This window comes from Ammospiza nelsoni, chromosome 3, assembly GCF_027579445.1.
Source record: "Ammospiza nelsoni isolate bAmmNel1 chromosome 3, bAmmNel1.pri, whole genome shotgun sequence".
NCBI classification, from domain to species: Eukaryota; Metazoa; Chordata; class Aves; order Passeriformes; family Passerellidae; genus Ammospiza; species Ammospiza nelsoni.
Window position 1 is genome coordinate 51830747 of NC_080635.1, and position 22221 is coordinate 51852967.

The window sequence follows — 22221 nt, forward strand, 5'->3', positions numbered from 1 at the left end:
CTGGTTCAGCTGTTCCCATTAGTCTTTCTGTGCCATACTACTGCAGCAGCCTCTACTAGAGATGTTTTTTTTAAGTTTATATATTTCTCCTTTTTATTTTTCTTTCAAGTTTTTCTTTCTACCTCCCTCTTTTTTTCCCTTCCTACCCCCTTCCTACCATCCCTTTCCAACAATTGGTCTACAGGAACCCAGTCAAACTGTAAAGCAAAAAACTGTGAATTTGGGAAGTTGGCTGCATTTCTGTGAGTGATAGTGGTTTAGGATTTATAATTTTCCTGAGATTTTGTCTTGGAATTTGGAAAAGCAACAAACAGAGAGTTGTTTAAAAAAATTGAAAAACTGAGGATCCTTTGGATCTCATAATAACAACTGATTTTCTTATCTTTCTTAATCAGAGTATCATTCATTCTTTAGGTGCAGAGTGACAAAATGTGACATGCAATAAGGGATGGTTATTAAGTAGCTCCAAAGCAAATACTGACTAGTATTTTGTGGCATATGAAATGTATGAAATGAATTTGTGGCATATGAAATGTATCCTAGTCTCCTTGATGTGGAGATTGGATTTTTGACTTGTGTATTTAACTAGTGGCCATCTATATTATCATACCTTGTAAATTGTGCTATGATTCATGGGTAAGACTGGGGGGTTGGTTAGTAATGTATGGCATTGTTGGCCCACTGCCTTTGGTGCTTCATCAGGCATCTAATCAGGAATGGTACCGTCACAGCTACCATTTTTCCATTTGCGCTCACATCTGCTTATTGTAGCCTCTTTCTGTCCCACTGTGAGTGGGAGATATCAGGGCTAGGATCAGGACTACACAGTATTACATCAGGAGTTTTTTTGGAAAGTCACACTGTACAAAGTGTTTGTCTGACTGGCTTACCTGTAAGAATATTGCCTGTAAAACCCATTCTGCACTGTGAGTGAATGGAGAAAAAATGATCAGTTCAGTTTTGTTTTGTGCCTCAGATATCATCTAACTCATCAAATCAGAAGAAAAAGAAAGTTTGACCTTTCTGACCATTTGCAATGAGGACGTAACAGCTGCCATATGAATCCAGTCTGAGGTCTCCATGCACTATTGTATGTTTTTTCACAAAGACCCATAGATGGAGGGAGGCTGACAGGTTTACTTGTGGGAAAACACATTTCTGCAGTGATTGGAGTCATAGCTACTGGGCTGATACTGGAGCATCCAGCTTTCACAAGGTGGTATGGAGTCCCTTCAGTTCCTCAGGCTCATTTACAAACAAATCCAGGAAAATTTTTTTGCCAAATATTCTTTGAAAAGCAGGCATTAGGAATGGAAAAGTTAGAACCACTTATCCTTTCAAATTTTTTTTTCCTTTTTATTTCTGTCTGAAATAATATTGCTTTCAAAGCTGGGATTCAGTCATCACTGAAGCCTGATGTAGTCTGGTGGCTTAACTAACACTTGACACTTGATGTTTGCAGTGGACTGGGAACAGACTCTGTCAGTCACCATGTCCCTTCCGAGTGGTGCTGAGCTGAGCAGCTTCCACCTTAGAGGGAAAGGCTTCACAACAGAATCAGCTGTGGTCACTGAAGTGTAGCCTTTAGCTGTATCTACACCATGCAGTGTTCCTGGAACAGTTTGGTTAGTGAGGAGGTTAAAAATGCATTTGGGGGTATATGGAAAAATGTAAATCAAAAACATTTCCTGCACACAGGTAGATGTAATTAATTTTCCCCTAGTTTCTGCATAATTATGATGAAGTGCTAAAAGATCTGCTGCTCTGGCTTCTCATACAGTTTCAGAAATTATTTTATGGGCTTATTTTCAAGCTCAGGCTTGTGCATCCTCCAAGTTGCTCTTCCCAAGGGACAATACTGAAATAAAGAAATTAAAACATTCATGGCCTTTGTGTAAGCCTTGAAACTGACTAAAGTTTAAAACAAAAAAGCTCCATAAACAGGCCCTCAGATAAAAAGCTGATGTAACTTAGCTGAGAGTGGGATCAAAAAAATTCCCGTTATCCATTTTAATTACATAGAAAGATGTAAGGACTGATTTCAATTAGGTTGCATATACAGTGAGCTGTGTTCAATACAATTACTTCCATTTACACTAGTACAAGCAAAAGGAAGGCTGGGACCATTTTTACTACTCTGTATATTTTAAATAGTTTAGTAAAACTAACACATCTAAATCTCTTATTATCACTTCACTGTTTTATAAGCAGGAATGAAATTCTTTCAGTAATGTCCCTGCTGGAAAGACTGTTCCCATTTCACAGCCAGGGAGCTGAGGCATGTAGGTCAACAATCTAACCCAAAGCCCAACTTTTAGCACTCTTATGAAAGATGCTTGGCTTATTTAATTGTGAATTGAAGGTAAATTTGCTTCCATCTAAGCCAGATTATAATTCTATAATTTGTTCATAAGGCAGCTGTACCCAAGCACAGCACTTGAGGATAAGGCAGAAAAGCCTCACCATAAATTTCAGTTTTGCAAAACTTTTTTGTTGCACCCCTGTGACTCTTCCAGCCTATTCACAGTCTGGGGCACTGAAACCAGCAGCATCATGGAGGTCAATTTCTAAAAACCCCAGTAGGGCTAGCACAGAGCTGGTTTTGGGGCTGTGCCATCTGGAGAGAGACATTGGTGGCTCCCACCTTCTGGCTCATTCTGAGAGCAGCAGGAGCTTCTGCCTTGTACAGATGCAATTTAATGATGATAGAAAATGGTAGCATATTGTTTCTGTAAGAGGCAGTCTCTCATGGATCCCGCAGCGTTCTTACCAGCATGTTTAACCTCTAATCTGGGAAAGAAAAATACCATCTGGTACACACCATCCTTGAAAGTTTGCTGTCCCCTGCCTTGATGTGTACCTGGAGAGCTCATCTAAGTGCTGCATGGAGTTATCTGTGCTGCATAAACCTGTCCCAGGCCCCAGAAGAAGTGAAGCAACATTAGTGTGATGTGCTGAGTCAGTGCAGCTGACTTTGCAGCAGAATGCCATCTTTGCCTGGCTAGGCTGCTTCCAGCAAGGGAGCTGGCTTATGTGGTGCTCTCTTAGGTGTCTGACTAGAACTGCACCAGGCCATGTTGGCAGATGCATAAACTTTTAGTGTTCAATGAAGAATATTTTGCTTCTTGATTTTATTTATCTTGTCAGGGAAACATCATGCTTTCTGCCCTTGTTTGCCTATTTATGCAGTGTTAATCCTTTCCTCACTATTGAGATGAGAAGGATTCTGGCACAAATAAGAACTTTAAGTGGTTAAGCCCTGACAACCCTGGCTCACTGCAGTTTGTGCCTTACCTCTGCATTGTCTCTGTAGCAGAGAGCACAGGAGGGGCTGTGTGTACACTCTCATTCAGAATCTACTGTCAAATGGCCTATGGATTTAAATCGCCACAGTCTCAGTACATGTCCTTGGGGAAACTGGACTGTGCTGCCAGAAACTGAGATGCTCTGTGTCTGGTCCAGGTGGGTTCTTCCATCCTTAGGCAACCTGCTGACCTAAGCTCAGGGATCATCAGACTGATGCCAAATGTGATGTGGAAAACTGGCTGAGCACACTGAAGCCTCAGGCTCATGGGCACCCACCCACCTCTGGAGAAGCTAGGATGACAAGCATGGCTCACCACATCCACTTTTTTCCATAGTGGTGGTCAAAAAATTGCCAATGCTGACTGCATTTCTGGTCATGAGGGAAGGATATTGGAACAGTTTTCAGTGAGTAGATACCATGCCTTGGATTGACCTTGCTGGTGAAGGCACCACTGCTGTGTGAACACACGGGTTGTTCTGTTTCCCCTGTGGAAGAAATGAGTTGAGACTTACAGGTGTGACCTCATGAGTTCCTGCTGAGCGTATGAATCAGAACCCCAGCCCAGTGGTGGCATATGTCCCTTGTAAAGAAGTAATTATTTTGCATCCCAGTTCTGCAGTTCTTTAGTAATTAAGTGTCCTCTCACAGGCAAAATGAAAGTGTGAGACAGAAGTTTTAAGAAGGAGACTGGGTTATGTGTGCATAGGAGCAGTCCTAACTGGCTGCTGCTGTGGTCTACTTGGAAATCTCAGTCCTGTTACTGCTTTCATTCCTTCAGCAGGTTGAAAATAGAGCTGTTTTGACTTAAAAAGATTCCTCATGTACGTGCTAAAATGTGCATATTACATTTTTTAAAGGTGTCTGTAAAGTACCATGGAAATAATTGGTCCTGATGTTTAATTAGGTAGTGTTTGAAAAGCACTTTGAAAATGAAAAATGGAGTAGAAGTGCTAAATATTCTTGCCTAAGGTTGATTAATTACGGGCAGTAAATCTTACATTAGCCCATGTGATAAATGTGAGCAAGTAGACTGCATAATCTATTAAACCCAGGCATATACACTTTTCCTTCTGCATATGGTCCTGGGGATGATTATCTGGAGGTTGGAGAATCGTGTCTGCTTTATAGCTTCTCATCCCCTTTTTTCATCCCCGTTGAAGACTTTAGCAGAGAATTCAGAATCTGGCCTTTCAGAGCTAGCAGAGGGGCAGTCCAGGGCATGGGAACCCGCTGGGCTCCTTCAGAAGCTTCCAGGAGCTTCAACTTCACAGGAAGTTGTTAGACAGTGAGGCTACATCTCTATCAGTATATCAAACATGTCCATCTCTTTGCTGCTGAAGTCACCTGGCACTGGTTTGCCTGCATCCACACAATTAAACACTTGCACCCTTTGGAAGCAAGGTGGTTGTAGCTAGGTGCTCTAGTGGGGAGAATCCCTGGTCTGTGCTAGCTCGAGAAGTCTTCCAGCAGATTGCTTGGGAGACTGGAAGTCAGCCCCTAGTCAAAATCATTCTAGAAATTTAACAGTGGAGATGATTGGAGGTTTAGTGCCAAAGCTGGCCCAGAAGTGTTTATTTTACCAGTATAGATGTAGCTTGAGGGGCTGTAGCCTCACCTAGGGCACTTACCTTTGTTGTGTTCAGGGCACCTCCCACTGATGGAAGAGAACAAAGCTGCTTTCCTGCAGATCCTGTCACAGTTAGATCACATCAACTCACAAAATATGTTCATCTTGCCAGCCTCTCTGAGCTGTGGCTGTTTTGAGGCAGCAATAGTGATATCTGGTCTTAAAGGGCTGATGAAGCCAACCACCCAGCTGCACTTGCACTGCAGAGTAGATGATATATTGCAGGACCACTTGGTGTCTTTGACAGGTTTTAAGTGGGGCTAATGTATAAAGAGCAAATGTTCTTATCACACCTAGACCAAATATGTAAGAGGTCTGTGCTAGTTCTTGCAAATATGGTAAGTGCCTTGAATAAACTGACAATCACTTACCTCGGATAAAAAGTCTGGAGAAACCTGTAGAATGAAAATGGAAAAGGGAGGAGATGCATCCAGAGACACTGCATGAGAATCTGCAGAAAACACAGAGAACATATATGCCTTTTAATTTTTTCCTATACAACAACTTGATTATATGCTATAGAACAATGAACATTTAAGACTGGAGGAACAAGTTTTCTACTTGAAATCAGGGATCAGGTTAGTTGGCATATTGGCACATTGGAGTCAGCATTGAACAATTCATGTGAAATCTTTGCTTTAGGAGGGTATTTGAGGTATAAGGATAACCCATGACTAGTCATTAATATGGTTGACTTACAAAAAGAGGCAAGAGATATGAATCACAGAATCAATTAGGTTGGGAAAGACATCCTAGATGTTTGAGTCCAACCTATGACCAAATACCACCTCATCAACTAGACCATGGCACTCGCTGCCACATCCAGTCATTTCTTAAACACCCCAAGGCTTAAGCACCTCAAGAAACAGTGACTACACCACCTCTTATATTTAATCACTATTTTTGTGAAGAAATTCCTCCTAATGTCCAGCTTGAACATCTCCTTCCTGGTGCAGCATAAGACTTTGTCCTTTCATCCTGTTGCTGGTTCCCTGTGAGAAGAGGACAACTCCTGCCTGGCTACACTCTCCTTTCAGGCAGTTGTAGAGAGTGATAAAGTCTTCCCTGAGCCTCCTTTTCTCCAGGCCAAAGCCCCCAGCTCACTCAGATGTTCCTCACAGGACTAGTGTTCCAGACCCTTCCCCAGCTCTGTTGCTCTTCTCTGGACTCACTTCAGCACCTCATTGTCCTTCTTGAAGTGAGTGGTTCAGAGCTGCATACAGAATTCAAGGTGTGGCTTCACCAGTGCCAAGTACAGGGGGATAACAACTGCAGAACTGCTACTGAGGTCTCTGATGCAGAGTATGGTGGGAGAGTTTGACTCATGACAGTTTGGTCAGAAAAGTATAGAAGCTTTGCTTTTCAAATTCAGATGACAGATCCTAAAATGTTAAATTATGATCTGTTTGGAAAAGATTGTCATATGCCCATGAAAATGAGTCCCTACTACACACATAAAGACTTCAGCAAAAGCTCTGGTTCTTTTCACCAGGATTTAGTGAATAAGCTATAGTGTGAAGGGTAGAAAAGGTCAGATTTAGGCATTGGGAAGTTGAGGCAAAAAGTAGGGCCTTAGGCATAGACTTTACAGCCACCCAGAATTTCCCTTTCTCTGCATCTATTTGCCAGGCCCAGCCTGGTGGGAGGAGCTCTGAGAAGGGCCTGTGAGCCTGAGTGTGATACCTGGTCTGCAATACAGGGGAAAGGCTTAGGGTGTGCAGACAGGATGCTTCTGGAGACAGGGGCTGTTAGATTGCCACAGACGTTCTGCTGAAAAGAGGAGCTTGCTGCTGCTTCTCTTATCCCCATCCTATTGCATCACTTTCCCATACCAAAACATGGGAAATGTTCAGGTAGCAAGGTGATACTTTTTGACATGAAAATTCATTGAGTAGATTGTACAGAACTCTTCAAAACATCTCTGAGAAGACTATAAGCTGCTGGTGGAGGAGCTGATGAAATGGGAAGTCACCCAGTGGGTGAGAAATTTGAATGCACGGTGTTCATTGAAAGGAGGCAATGGGAAAGAGAGATACATGAGAGGGCTGAGGAAAGAGAATAGAAACTTGGAGGGCAGGATCTTTTTCATGTTTAAATGGAAAATCCATACAATGTGCATCTCCCCTGTTTCTTGGATTTCTAGAAACTCCTAGAAACTTCTGAAATCTAGTTAACTAAAGGCATGCTATTTAGCACCTCGCTTTTGATTGATCCTTCTCTCAAGAATGTGTGAATGAGATGCTGAGGTGTGAACAGGGATCATGAGATATACATCTATGGTGAACTACACACACCCATTCTATTAGCATAATTCACTTGTGTCAGGTGTTTTGTGCAGAATTTATTGTATTTCATTTATTTCAGCAAGTTTCTCCATTGCAAGAGAAGCTTCAAAACACAAAAGCAAGAGATCTAAAATGTTTTCCTTATTTTTTCATCAGGAATTCTTGGTGATATAATATGCAATGGTATCTGCTTCACAGTGCTATGCAGCTTGGTTGCAAACTATCGCAAGTGACCTATAAACCAGATTTATTTGACACTAAGTTCAAGCTGAAAACAACTTTCCAGAACCTTAGAAAAAGCAGTGAAACTCTGTATACTCACTCCAAAGAGGCTTGTACATGCTTTCAAATATGCATACTTTTATGCGTAGATATAATCATGTATCATATTCTTGCTGACCATCTGTTTGCTTCCTGTGAGCTCTGAAATGATAGAGTTTCTGTGCCTTTGGGGAAAGCATTGGGTAAGACCTGCATGTAAATGTGAGAGGATGCATTTGGGGATACTCTTTGCTCCTGTGTGCTGGGACCTGTCATGCCATGCCTGGCTCCAGCTATCCTGGGAGCCCTCATGGTTGTGCAGCCAAGACGGCTGTGAGGGAGTGGTGGGACCCCCTAATAGCAAGGATGGGTGTGAAATGTAGGCAATACAACATCTGACTTTGTTTAGGTTGCCTGCAGGACCTAGTGGGGTCCAGGAGCACACAGAAAGCAAATGGCTTTTGGTACCACTCGTCCAAGACGAAAACTTTTATCTATCTATATCTATATCATCTATATCTATATCTATATCATCTATATCTATATCTGTATCTATCTATATCTATATCTATATCTATATCTATCTATATCTACATCTACATCTACATCTACATACATCTACATCTATCTATATATCTATCTGTCTGTGTCATTTTGGGACAATGCAGACAATAAACCAGAAGCATACAAAGAGGACCTGTAGCCACTTTTATTTAGGTAGTAATGATCATTTTGAAAAATAGAACATCCTTGAAAGGAGAGACACTGAATCCAAATTGTGTACCAATTATCAGAATAGTGCCTTCATGTATGTCACTCTGGTGAAATCTAGCTGGCAGAGTTGGAGCTTGATCTAAGGCAGATTTACCGGTCCACGAAGGAAGTTCTGTAACCAGTGCAATATTACATTAACAGTACATCTCTACTTACTTGAAGTTAGTACAGTTGAGAATTTCAGATAGGTCTGAAAAGACCTCACAGCTGGCAGTCATAAGGCTTTTAATTTATATTTCCTCAGTTTCATGTTGTATGTAATGTTTTCTGTATTCTTCCCAATGCACAATGTGCCTCTGTCAGCCTTTATAACCAAAAGAAAGTATATTGCTGTCCCAAAAACCTACACTGCTTTTTGTATAACTGGTTTTATTTCTGGCCTAACTTAGGAATTTACAGTAGTATTGCCCTGACACAGGGGCTGAAACCCTTTACCTTACATAGATGTTCTGTTCTGCTTTTTTATTTTTTACCAACCATGTTAAAATCATGGCTGTTGCAAAAAACTTCCCTACAGTTCTCTGCTCTGCAAAGGGCTGGCACAGGGAGACCCCACAGTTTTGTGCAGTCACATGCAGAATAGAGGCCTGGATTTTTCTTATCAAGTCAATTCACAGTTGCAGGCAATTGAGATTCGATATTTTGATTAGAGTTTTTTCTTATTTTTCTTCTTCTGAGTCAATGATGAAGGAACCTCTCAGATCCTCCCTTGTATTTTTGTCCTAGTGAAGTAGAGCTTTCTGTGGTATTTTCTTTCCTCCAGAACTATTCATCACTAACACTGTGTTGATAATGTGATGACAGTTGTTGCCAAAACTTTCCTGTTCATCCTAAATCTGTTTCTCTTGGTATGAAAATAAAGATCCGAAGCTCAGCAGAGAGGGAACACTCTGTGGAATGAGAGCTCAAGGTGACTGGCAGGAAGGTAGTTATCCAAGGACAAAACACAGAGTGGGCGGGCAGCATTTTCCAGATTCCTGAGGGAAAGGGGAGAAGAGGGCTGTGAGGCTAAAAGGGGTGGGAAGTGTGGGATGTGCCTACTGGGGCCGGGGAAGAGAGACAGCGCTCCTCTTTTAAAGGAAAATGAGCAGCCAGCAGAAACGAGATGCGTCTCACCATGGGGTGAGGGTGGAGAACCCACCAACTGCTGAGACAGTCAATAGGCAGATTATTCATCACACATTGCTAGGCGATTAACTGAGCAAACGTTCTGACAAAACTGATTAGAGCCTTCATCCCGTATGGGGGAACAAAGAGACACCAAGTTATTACACCCAAGCCGAATGCCAGATGATGACTACACGTAGGGAAAACACAAACCATGGAGTGATTTCCCCTCCCTCCCTTCCCCCCACACTGGGATGACTCTCCCTCCCTTTGTCCCTGGAGTCATCACAAGTTACAGTTTGCAAATGCAGCTACCTACAGATCATTTCAAAAGCCAGATTGTTGTGATGTAACAGATAAAGGACCCCCCCCCCCCCCAGTCTGCTTCTCTTAAAATGTTATCTCAGAGTGTTATCATGTCTAGAGTAATCCCTTTTGTGAACTGCATTCTTTCCCTGTATTATCACCACAGCTTACAACTGCAGATACTTAAAATTAGCAAAATACTTGACTTACCCTTATGGTAAGGTTTGGAAGATACTCCCTCAGGCAAGTGTAAACTTTGTGAGTGCTTCCAGTATCAGTGTTTGCTCAGTTGCTAGCGCTGGTAATGGGGGAAGTGGATATGATTTTTTACTGTGTTAGCTAATTACCATCTTTTCTAGCTTTGCCACCTTCTATCACCAGAGAAGTGATATCAATAAAACTCCATCACTTAATTGCAGAGTTCTGAAGACCAGGAAAGTCATGAGAAGCAGCCTGACAAGGGAATCCCTTTCCAGACAACTCTGATTGTTTTCTTCTGACAATCTACATTTTAATGAATCATGCAAGTGATCAGACTAAAACTGCCGAATATCTATTACCTCTATCTAACAAGGGCCCGCTAGCAAGTGTCTAAAGTGTGGCACTGCTAAAGCCTAGGCACACAAACTCAGCATTGGTTTAGAGGTACCTGTGTAGGCTCACTGTTCCTGAGGCATGAAAAGTCTCTCTGTAAGTTGTCCTGGTAATGTACTGACAGTTTTTGAGAGGAAGGCCATTGTCTGTTAGGACTCTGAGATGTAAAATTAGACAGCCCAGGCCCTGGGCAGTGAGTAGCAGGAGCTGGGCAATGCCATTGGTGTCTCTTCCCTCTGTAAACCCCTGACTCTGAGTGTAAGGACATTACGACTAATTACATCTTTGGACTGTGCTGACATGAATAAACCATTTGAGGTTAACTGTCTTGCTCCTTAATGTCATAAAGCCTTCTTTTCATAGAATTAAAGCTTTATTACACAAAATCGTGTCAAAACATTCCCTTGTGCTGTGTTAGATCATATAAACCGGTCTAAAAAATTTGGTTTTCAGGAAGAGTTGGACTCATTCACTTCAGTAATGTGCAAGTAATCCTTTATTATAAATGTGTTTTTTTGTGTGTCAGAAAAGTGGATGTCAAATATGCAGTGGCTTTTGAAAAGTATAGTCTTCTAATATAATAAAAGAAATCTCTGAACATTAGGGAGAACATTGGGACAGTTAGGATTGTTCTGAGATCGTTAGCTAAATTATCATTTGCTACCTCATGGGTATTTTTAACTTGCATTTACCTTAGCTGTGGTTGTCAGTGTCATCTCTTTAACATAAGCAAAGAGGAAGGAGACAGCAAGTGAGAAAAAGATCTTTCTATTTAATACTGTGAACCCTAGACAATGAGTTAAAGAATGCTTCACATATTAGAAGCAGATCTGATAGAAATTATAATAACAAAATCAGAAAAATACAGTACACAAGAGAGCACAGTAGTATGTATACTATAATAATATGTAAATATAATAGGAGCTGTTATGTACATGAACATTTTATGGATCCAGTTGATGCGTTGAGGTGCAGCAGTAAAAAATTATGAAACCTCAGGAGAATTGCAGGTAGCTTACATAAATTATAACTGGTTTTCCCTGTAGTTGTTAAATACCTTTATCTAGCAAGATGTTGCATGTATGATGGCATTTCACAGGTAACTTAAATCTCAAAAGATGCTGCTGTTTTGGTTTTTGTTTGGCATTTTTTGTTTAATAGGCAATTTATTCATTGAGCAAATGATTCTCACAATTTTGAGGCCACACCAATCATTAGATGATCTTTGAAAAGGCAAGCATATGCACTTGGATTGCTCTGGCAAGGCAAAGACTTTTTGAAATTAACATAACAGCATCTCTTTTAAGAAACCTTTTATATCCTTGTAAAAGGCAATAAAATATATATCAAACATAGATGATACTGACTACTCTTTACAGTTGCTATTGAGATTTATGGTCCCTGAAGTTAAATATTGACTTTGGCATCACCTTGGTCAATATTTATCGATCAGATCAATAAATCTCAATATTGACTGCAACTGAAGTCACCATGCTTCCCAGTGTTACCTCTGAATGATTTATATCCAAATATTTTCCTCTCCCCTCAGTATATATTATACTTTCCTGTGTTCTTATTTGGTGGGGTTGGAGGATCTTTTTGAATGAGGAAACCTTTTCTCTGCATAAAGCATCATTATCCCCATAATCTACTTTGCTCCTTTCCTCATTTCTTTGGAAGTTCTACTGTAACTGCATAAACCATCCAAGCATGAAAAGATTTTTCCAAGTGCCTAGCTAAATGTATAACTTCTGAGAGGCTGGATCATTTTCATTATGATGTTACATACTGGAAGTTATAATCATCATAATCATCCTAATCAGTATTAGTGCTTTCTGCTATTATCCTTAAATTCCTATATTAACGTGTGCTTTCCTGCTTCTCAATGTTTTCTTTCAACTATTAGAGTTACAACATAACTGAAAATTATAGTTTATTTAAAATTTAATTATTTAGTCCCACTTGGCAAGTTTTTATTATCTTATTTCCCCAACACAATTCAGTTCATGAAGAAGTCGGTGACATGATCACAACTAGCTTTTCATATATATAATTTTCCTGATATTAGTGGATTTTTTTTGTTAACAGACCCTTGAGGCTGATTGAACAAAGTTCCTTTACTGAGTCCAATTAGAAGTGAAGTTCTTAGTGTGCTTCTCTGAATGTGGTACATAGATGCTTGTTAAGGCAAAAATGGGTTTCAGGCTACCCTTGTTGTATTATCCTAATGTGAGCCTTTCAAAAGTTCTGGTATTTTTTTTACATAAAAGATATGTGTGTTTTTTTTCCTATATTCTCACCAATTGAAATCTACAAGCATATTCTGTGGAAACAGGAACTTTTCCCCTTTCTGTTCTGTTTCACAATGTCTAAAAAGCCATCTTTCTTTTGTTCCCCTGTGTGAATTCTGCCTGTGTTGTGCCTGCAGTGGCTGCTCTGCAATCCCATCTGAGGGACAGAACCAGCCCAAGCACCCTGTGAACCAGAGCATCGTGCACCTGCCCTGTCTTTGATCCAGTGCTACCCTTTTTCTACTGCACAGCTCCAAGCACAGTGACAGCTCAGTTAAGCAATAGTAACATAAATGGTCTTTGCATCCATGTCAATTCCAAGAGTAGGCATTTGAATACAAGAGGATACTAATATTTTTTACATATAATTCAAATGCTTAAGACGGTAAAATGTCTATATGACCTATGCTCACACTTGAACAAAGGAAGAGTTGGAGTTTCTATAATTTCCAAGTTTTATTCCTGCAACTGGGAAAAGCTAGAGGGATGCTAAAGTTAAATAACTGAATCAAGAATAGTTCTTTTCTACTGAGACTGTCATGGAAAATTTACCAAAGAGAAACAAAGACCTTTTTTCCACTTCCGCCTTCTGATATAAACAGCTGCACTGCTGCATGTGATAAATTATCAGAATGGATAAAAATCTTCCTTTCCTTCTGTTTTCTTTAAAATGAGATCAGAGTAGTCAGATGAACATAGCCTCTCTCCCTATCTGAGAAACAGAGTGAAAATGGCTTCTGATGACCTTCTACATTATTTGGGTAGCTCAGCTAATTAGGGACACAGCAGAACTCCCTTGTGACTTGCCCTATCATGATCTTTCCCAACTGACACAGCTCAACCTCTGACTGCACCAGCAAAAAGCAGCTTTAGTATGCTCCTTGTAATCAAGAGAAGAAATAAGTTTTCCTCTACTTGGATGGAAAACAAAGTGGCTGGAGGGGAGAAAAAAAAGTAATTCAGCAGTACATTTGTGAATGCAAAATGAGCGAGAGTTTGAAGTTGAAATACAAATATTTTTATGGTCTACTCCTTATCCCTTATTAAGGTCCTAAAATTCTGCCATTAGCAAAACTATAATGTTCTATACTTCTTGCCTTCAACTGCAGTAGCTACTTCAGTAGCTTTGATGTGCACCTACCAGCCTGTTGCACACGAGTCCAGTGGGAACCTGTGTTTACCTGGTTGTGAACAGACCATCACTGCAGCTACTGGACTGCCAGGGATCACAAGAAGTGCTCCAGAAATGCTTTAGAACATCAAGGCCAAGCAAATGATTAATAACAGTTTATTAGCTCTATTTGGTATTATTGATATCGGTATTATTGGTATTAGAGATATCCCTGACATTCTGTTTTAGGAACAGGAGGTAAATTTTGTATGAATATTGTGTACAGTAAATAATTTGCAGCCTGTTTAGAGGCAACAGTTAACATCAGTGAAGAGTTCTTCAGTGTCATGCCACAATTCCAAACAGGGTGGTAGAGTAACATTCCCTAGATGCTGGACTGGTGACCTGGCTAACAGCATACCTTGCTTCTCACACTGCTAAGAAAACAAGACCAAAAATGCTGGTGACTTTGCACTGCCACCCAAGCCAGATTTCCCAACTTTCTCTCCCACTGAAGCTGATGTTTGCTGTTGAGGACAAGAATGTTAATGTGGGGCAGTGATGGATGCTTTTATCTTCTAGTGCAGCTCACAAGGTTAAAACACCTCCTTTGATGTGGCCTCTGTTTCCTCACCTAACTGCAGCAGAGCTGGGTGAGGGAAGACGCTGGTTAGATCCTTGGGAAATTGTAAGGAGAATTTATCTACCATTTGTTTGTGCAAGTTGAATTTCTTCTTCCTCAACAATAAGAAGGAAATTTCTTCTATAGTTCCTACAAATCAGATTTACAGCCACTTAAAGGCATCTGGACACATGTGCTATGCTTCAAAGTCCTGAAATTAAGAGAGACCTACCAAATACTGTGATGCTCTGTATGTCAGATAAGGGTATGAGGGACTGATCTGAGAACAAATTAGAGCAATCAAATATGTTTACTTTGGATAAACAGCAGCTAGTGGGTTAGGAATGCATAGCATAAAACTGACAAGTTTGAGAAGGCTGTAAACAGCAAAGACAGTGACATAATTCTGAAGGTTCAAGTAGATTCAGCTAAGGAGTAAGGGCTTGTTTACAGCCAGAAATTCACTGTTATAATTATGCAGCATAATTATGCAGCATAATTGTAATTATCCTGGAATTATTCTGAAGGAAGAGTGTCCACATGGGGAGTTATGCTGATATAAAGATACTACTGAATTTCTCTGTGAGACAAGCCTCAGCAAAAGAAAGGATTGTTTTTGTGTAAAGTCTGTGTGCTATTGTTACTAGTACCCCAGTGCCATACAAAACAGAGAATGTAAATTGTAGTCATAGCTTTTAGTTGATATAATCTCTCTAGTTCAAGCCTTGTCCCCAGAGAGAGACCCCCTACCAGCATTGGCTTGTGTGGCCCATATTCCCATTTCACATGAAGAGTCCTTGCACTTTTCAGTCCCCTGATTCATCTGAGCCTGTGTCCTGCTCTGCAGTTTAGCTCAGCTAAATAGCTTACACGACAATAGCTCACTCTCTGCCCCTGTGGCACTGTCATCCACAGCTGTAAGGCACCCATCATAAACAAGATTTACTCCAGTCTACTGCTGGTGTGTCAGTATCTAATAGGGTTTTTTTCATACTTCTCTGGATTTCAGTTAACAAGCTTTGAGCTTCCTCTGGGAAACAATATCATATGCTTAGACCTGTCTTTGCAAAATGCTCTTCTGCATTAATGATAGCAGAAGAGACAAAGTGATACATTCCCCTCATTTATGGATGTTCATATACAACCATATCTATAACCATATTAATTATTTTCTTGTCTCTCATCTCATTGGACTAAAAAATCAGGTTAAAAATGTGTGCCCTCAGTGAACAAAGTCCATCACTTCCATGCACCTGTGCAGGAGATGGTGCTGCTCCTTGAGGTGGAATAATAAAACTTCAGGATAATCAAAATGTCCTTCTTGCAGTCTATGTGCAAGTAGATTTATTCCTATGGTTTATTTAAGATTTCAAACTGAGCAATCCAGAGTAGTTTAAATATTTGACAGAAGGTTCAGAAAGCAAACAATATGTCAAGAAATCACTCTGATAATTAGTTTGAGTAATAACATCGCTACTCTTGCCTTGTCTGTTTAACAGGAAGACTGTCATAATCTTCCTTTTATAGATGAGAGACAAAGAGAGGAAGTGGCCTACCCAAGGTCCTATACCACCACCCAGCTGGGAGAAGCAAACTGGTGTGCAATATCTGTCCAACAGGCCATACACCAAGGACAAGTTCATAATGAGATGTATTTTAAATACTTTAAGAAGCTGTGTGGTTGCAGGAGGACAACCTGTTGAAAGAGGAGGCTGGGAGGTTTCATTAAAATAGAGAACTTTAAAGTGCAGCTGACTGTGACTGATGGACGAGATTGATTGTCCCAGAACTGTGTTTTTCTATGGCTAATCCTTTTGCTGTTCTTTGTTAATACCTGGAGTTTTGCAAACCTGAGTGTTCTGCTTGCACATTGCTTGTTCCATGCTCCTTTATTTTAAATGACACCTTCCTCTTACTCATTTTTGTCTTCAAAATGAAGAGTTGTTTTTTTTTGTCTTCAGCTTGTCACTGTGATTCCTCTTTTCTTTTTCAATTATACCAATTTTAAACTAAAAAAGCACAGCAAAAATAACTTATCTGCCTGTAAACTCTTCCATACCACAAGTGTCATGTCCAAACTATAATTTTAAAATGGGGAAATGACCTTGATACTGCCTTTCTCTTTCCCAGTTTCCCTTTCCTATTTTACAACACCTTTTTATTTAATTTCTACATCACATTCTTCCTCTGCCAATTTGTGGACTTTAAGTTAGATTCACAAAATGACTTAGGCATCATCTGGAAGGCACTGTGACCTCACTGTGATGCTTGGCACAGCCCAGGTTGGGCCTTCACGCCATGAATGTCCTGACCCCTATAGACCTGGCTGTGGGCAGGGTTCAAACAGGCTAATGGTCTGACCTGTTAAATATAGCTCTGGGGAAAAGCTTAGGAGAGTGCTACTCTCCCTCCTGCACCTTTGGAGAAAGTGGCACTTAGCTCTTCCAATGGCTTTGCTGGGAGCTGTGTGCCCAAACTGATGTAATGTAAGGCATGGGACAGGTTTTGTCCCATTTTTGTCTAATGCTCCAGTGAGTACAATACTTCCCTAAGATACAGGATGTCCAGGTTTGTCTTTGTTTCTTCCTTAAGAAGACTGGAGTCAATCTCTTTCCCCTCTCAGAATACTGTCATCAGCACCAGGAGCTAGCAGGGGACCTCCTCTGATGAGGCTTATAGCCTTATTGCTCCCCTCCTGAGACAATTCCTTAATCACCTAGGTATTAGGAACTAGTTTAGATACGTCTGCAAAGCATGTCTCCAGGATGAAGCATCTCCAAGGTTTAGCAGCAGCTGAGTGGAATTTAGAATTAGCTTTGGAGAGTTAGATGGTTTTACAGATTTATCCTTTTCTTTCTTTAAAACTGTTCACCTTATCTTCAATTCTAGCTCCATCACTATTGTGTGGGTTCACCAATTAGTAGTCCATGGTGCAGAATTCTTTTTCTGAGCCATTATTACATTCACAATCACACTGGCTTTTAAAGACACCATGGCTTTGTCATTATGCGGTGTTAAAGTCAATGTTGATTAATTCAACCTAGCATACACTTTCCAGAATTTCACAAAGAAAATGACTGTGTGTCTTTAAACAGAGTAGGCAGTTTGAACTATAAACTCTAAGCAGTGAAGCTTAACTAGCTCACCACCTTTTATATTGCTGCCTTCCATACACCCAGAAAAAGGGAGGCTTTATCAACTATCATGGTCTAGCAATGCACCTGGTGCAGGTAGAACTGAAGGCTTCTTTTAAATTTTCTCCCTTTAAAGACAAGGTTAAATTGTCTTTTGCACACCCACCCACACACACCCCCTTATCCAAAAATAGGACAAGTTTTTTCTTTGGAAAATATCAAATGCACAACTTTAGGGGGAATGAAAACATTTTGGAACACTGCCTCAAATTTGACTTTCCTGTACTGAAAGATACTTGTGTTGGAAATAGTGTCCGCTCTGCCGGAACACTATGGCACTACGGCATAAATAAAAGATTGTAAATGATTGCTGCCTAACGTTATTAGTAATAGATTTTGCTGTGAGGAAGAAGTTGTCGAGTCAAATCTCCTGTCCTAATTGTTAATTATTGTTGTCCTTGTCTAAAAGAAATTCTGTTATGAGACCAGGCAGCTTTATTCAGTTAAAATGTTCCAGGACAATTCAACACCAATCACATTTAAAAATAAACATTCAATAAGACAATGAAGAATTATACAGTAGCATATCTATTGCATGTTTTTCCTCTTGATTTCCAAAGGGTGTTTTTTTGCATTCCCTGTCTTTTAAAAACAAATACTGTGTTGATGGAAGCTGTTCATTTGAGTGTCCTAGGGAATGAACTCTGCTTCTGTAGGTGAGTTAGTAATGCATGCTTTCTGCATGCGAACAAATCATTGTTTGTAAAGCCCTGCAAAAGCAATCTGGTATTCATTTGGTAAGAAGGCTTAGTTGCAAACCAGTTGTAATCCTGACTTTAATAAAATAAGATGTAAGTTTAAGTAACAGTGATCTCTTGCCCTCATAGGGACCTATTCTGCAGTTCTGGAAAAGTCTGAAATTTGTCTTGGTACAAAATTTTACTCCCAAGCCCCAAGTGTGCATCCACTTGATGAAAGCCTTTAAGGAAGAAAGTCTTTCTCTTTAAGGCCAGGTCCCACTCATACCAACATATCAGTGTGTTTTGACAAAATCATAGCTCTCTACACTACCATTAGTAAAAATCAAAGGTCACACATATGAATTTGCTATGCTAGCTTAACGACTTGTCAGGTGTCAATTTAATTGTGCTAACTTCTGCTACAAGTTAGGCACATGCTCTGAGTCTGCTCATCTGTGAAGTAATAAATTCCTTACTTTGAGCTGGCCATGCATACCACTGCTCAGCTGGTGGGAGGTAACTTTATTGTGCAGCCATAACTTTATTGTGTATCTGTGCTTCAATTATCATATTTTAGATTTTTTTTAGGATTGCTGGTATCAATAAAAGGTAGGTCCCGTGGCTGAAGGCTAAGAAGGCTTTTATAGGCTTGTATGGACCTAAAAATTGAAGCCACCAAGATACTTGCTCACCCTCAGCTAACGGACAGTAATCCTTTGAAGCCTCAAGTGTCTGAACAAGATTCTAGCCTCTATGTCTGGCATAATGACTTTACTTGGTTAGCATATAAGAATAGAAGAGCAGTCAGCCCATTCAGGTAGTGACACTGTATAAACATAATTTCTGCTTTTTTCTCAGCAAATTTGCTCACTGTAATGCCATCTCCTCAAGCATGCAGAATCTATCTTTCTTTTTTTGGTCAACACCATTAGCTATTTGTGCTATAGATCATGATGAAACATGTTGACATACATGGAACATATGGCAAATTCCACATTTGAAGCACCTTTTTATGAAGAATATCTGTCTGAATTGTGTTTAATATCTGTCCTTTTTTTCCCCTCAACATCAGCTTAAACCCACATGACTCCAATTAAGTCCTATTTATCTCAAACAGTTTATTGGCAGGAATCTGTTCTCAGTATTGCCAAAATACATAAAACTGTTACAAGTCCCTTGATTTTTCATGGTTTTCTCTACAATTCAAATTTCAGATGAATACCTTAACATTACAATGAGATGAAAAGAAGTGAAAATTACCTTTCAACTCAGAAAAACAAAACAAACCAGAGCTTGGATCTAATTAACCTTAGCAAAAAAAGAAATCACTGAGAATGAAAATCTCTCCAACTCAAAGAGGCCAAAACAAAACCCTCTGAAGTCCTAAACAAAACTCTTGAAATAGGATTTAACTGGTACATCAGTGTTACTCAGGCTGATGTTGATGCTCTGTATGGGGATTAATTTTACCCTCATAAAGGAGGCTTCCTGCCAAATACATGCAGTCTGTTTTATTTATGATTTAAGTCCAGAAAATCCTGGAAATTCTCCTCTTGCTCCCCTGTATTTCAAAGAGTTAGGTTATGGCAAACTTTATAGGGAGTATTTCCTCATGCCTGGATATTTACTGACATTTTAAGTCCCAAAATTTATGTAGGGCAAAGATTTCTGGGGTTCTGTGTTTTTTCTTTACTGTCACTACAGCAAAATATTCAGATTTAAATAAAGTTGGTACAAAGTTGGATAGATATTATAGTCAGCTCACCCCAAGGGGCTAATAAGCAAGACAATATGAGCAAGCCTCCAGAGAAGAGTAGATGGCTTTACCTTTTACCCCAGAGATGTACTCTGATGATTTGCATATGAATAGAGAATTAGAATTAGGGACAGGATTTTTAACATCCCCTTCAGGCAACCAGAGCATTGATTTCATCTCAGTTTTAACATAGGTAGAATCTGTTCCAACTGTGAGAAGAACTGTTGTTTGTAAGTATTTTAATTTTGTTTCTCTGGTAACTGAACTACTTTGGGGAATGAGAGAATAAAAACAAGGGTAACAAATCAGGTTCTTTGGACATTTGAAACAGCATTGTTAGCTCCTCATCCTCTGCAAACGCATAGACAAAATACTGTATAGGTGATGTTGGGGTACATACAAAGGACGACAGAGGTCTTTCCCTGTAGCCCAGGCTGTTTCAGAGATGAGATCCAGCGCTGCACAGAACTGTGGTTTCTGTTGGCAAAATCTTTGTGGAAGGTACCAGAGGGGTATGTTATGGAGATCTTGCAGACTGAGACCCTCAAGCTGTGACCCCTTGTTGAAAACTATAGCAACTTCACTAGCTCCAATACCACTTTTGTGTGTGTGGATACTTTGCCACTGGATGAGTGGCTTTCTCCACTGTATTTCTCAGCATCACTACAAGCTGTCAGAAATTGAAGCTTCCCTGCAGACATAAGCCGAGCCTCAGATTATGGCTCAAAAATACAGAAATGGGCATAGTGTTAGAGCAGCTTACTTACACTTTTGACTGTCATTATTTCTGCTGCTGTTTCTGCTTTGCACCATGCCTTCAAAATCACATGCATCAGTGCTGGAATCCTCAGTACTTCTTTAAAAGTTTTGGAATAGTAGGATGAGATAATCATATTCCATTTTGATTTGGGATTGCTAAAAGCTGAATGGACAACAGGGAGTAACCGCAAGATCAAGGCTGTTCTATATAATAATTCCAGATGAAAGCTTCATGTTCAACATCTATCAAGAGTAACATAAAACCTACCTGAAAGAGTATAATTTTTCTAGATATCCTGCTAAGCCTGATGATTTCTTCTTTTAAAAACATGATGTATTATTGAAAGTGGGAGAACTTTAGTATCAAAAGCAACAAAACTATGTCTGAACATTAGTTGTAATAGTGGGTTTGCCTGGCCTGGCTATGAGATCTTGTTCACCTCATGGAAGCTGCATGGCAAACCTGTTGCATTGATCAGGAAGAAGGATTTTTAAATTGTTTTTTTTTCCAAGCTGAATTTAAAGGCAGGGAAATTCAAGTTAAAGAAGACAGTACTGTCTGTGCCTTGACAGGAAGAACACTGTGTGCGGTGTTCTCAAGGTAAAATTGCATGAGATGAGCTGCTCTAAATTTTCACAATCCATTGGAAAGGTCCTTCAAAAAGCCTCTCCTACTCAGGTCACTCACCCCCTTCCTTCAAATCATCTCTGCCGGAATGGGGAGGTCCCATCTCTTCCTCTCCCAGACTTCTTACTTGCTTCCGATTTGGCTCTGACCCTCTTTTGGGACAATTCAATTTATTCATGAAGAAGGAAAAAAAATTTTTTTTGATTATTTGTTTTTGCCACATTAGAGAACTGTTTTATCTAGGAGTCTGATAAACACCAGAGCTGGTGCTGGAGTGGAAATGTGTGGATGAAGTGAATGGATGAATGTATGGAAGATGTATATCTGAAGGAAGAGTGTCAAGAGGATGGAGACAGGCTTTTTTTGGCAGTGCTGAGCAGTAAGAAGAAATAGGCAGAAACAGGAACACAGGCAGCTCCACCTGAACATGAGGAAGAGCTTTATTGTGTGGGTAACCAAGCACTGGAACAGACTGCCCCAAGAGGTTGTGGAGTCTCCTTCACTGCAGAAATTCAGGAGCCATCTGGATGCAATCCTACACCAATTGGACATCCAATCCATGTGCTCTAGGTTGCCTCTGTTTGAGCCAGGAGGTTGGACCAGATGACATCCAGTGGTACCTTGCATCCTGACTCATTCCTCAATTGTGTGGTTCTGTGAAGTGGCTGGACCTTCCCCTTTTAGCCACAAGGACCTGTTGGATTTACTTATTCATTTTTTATCGCTTAATCCTTTCTAGCAAATGGAAGTACTTAAAGAAATTAATAAATTCATTTATTTTGCACTCGGAATGTCTTTAGTGAAACTGATTTTGGAGAGAGGTGCTCTATTTTCAAGATCCAATTGGATCTCTTCTACAGCGCCTTTCTATAGAAATTTTCCAAAATGAGGGATTCAGTACTAACATCACGTTTTACCT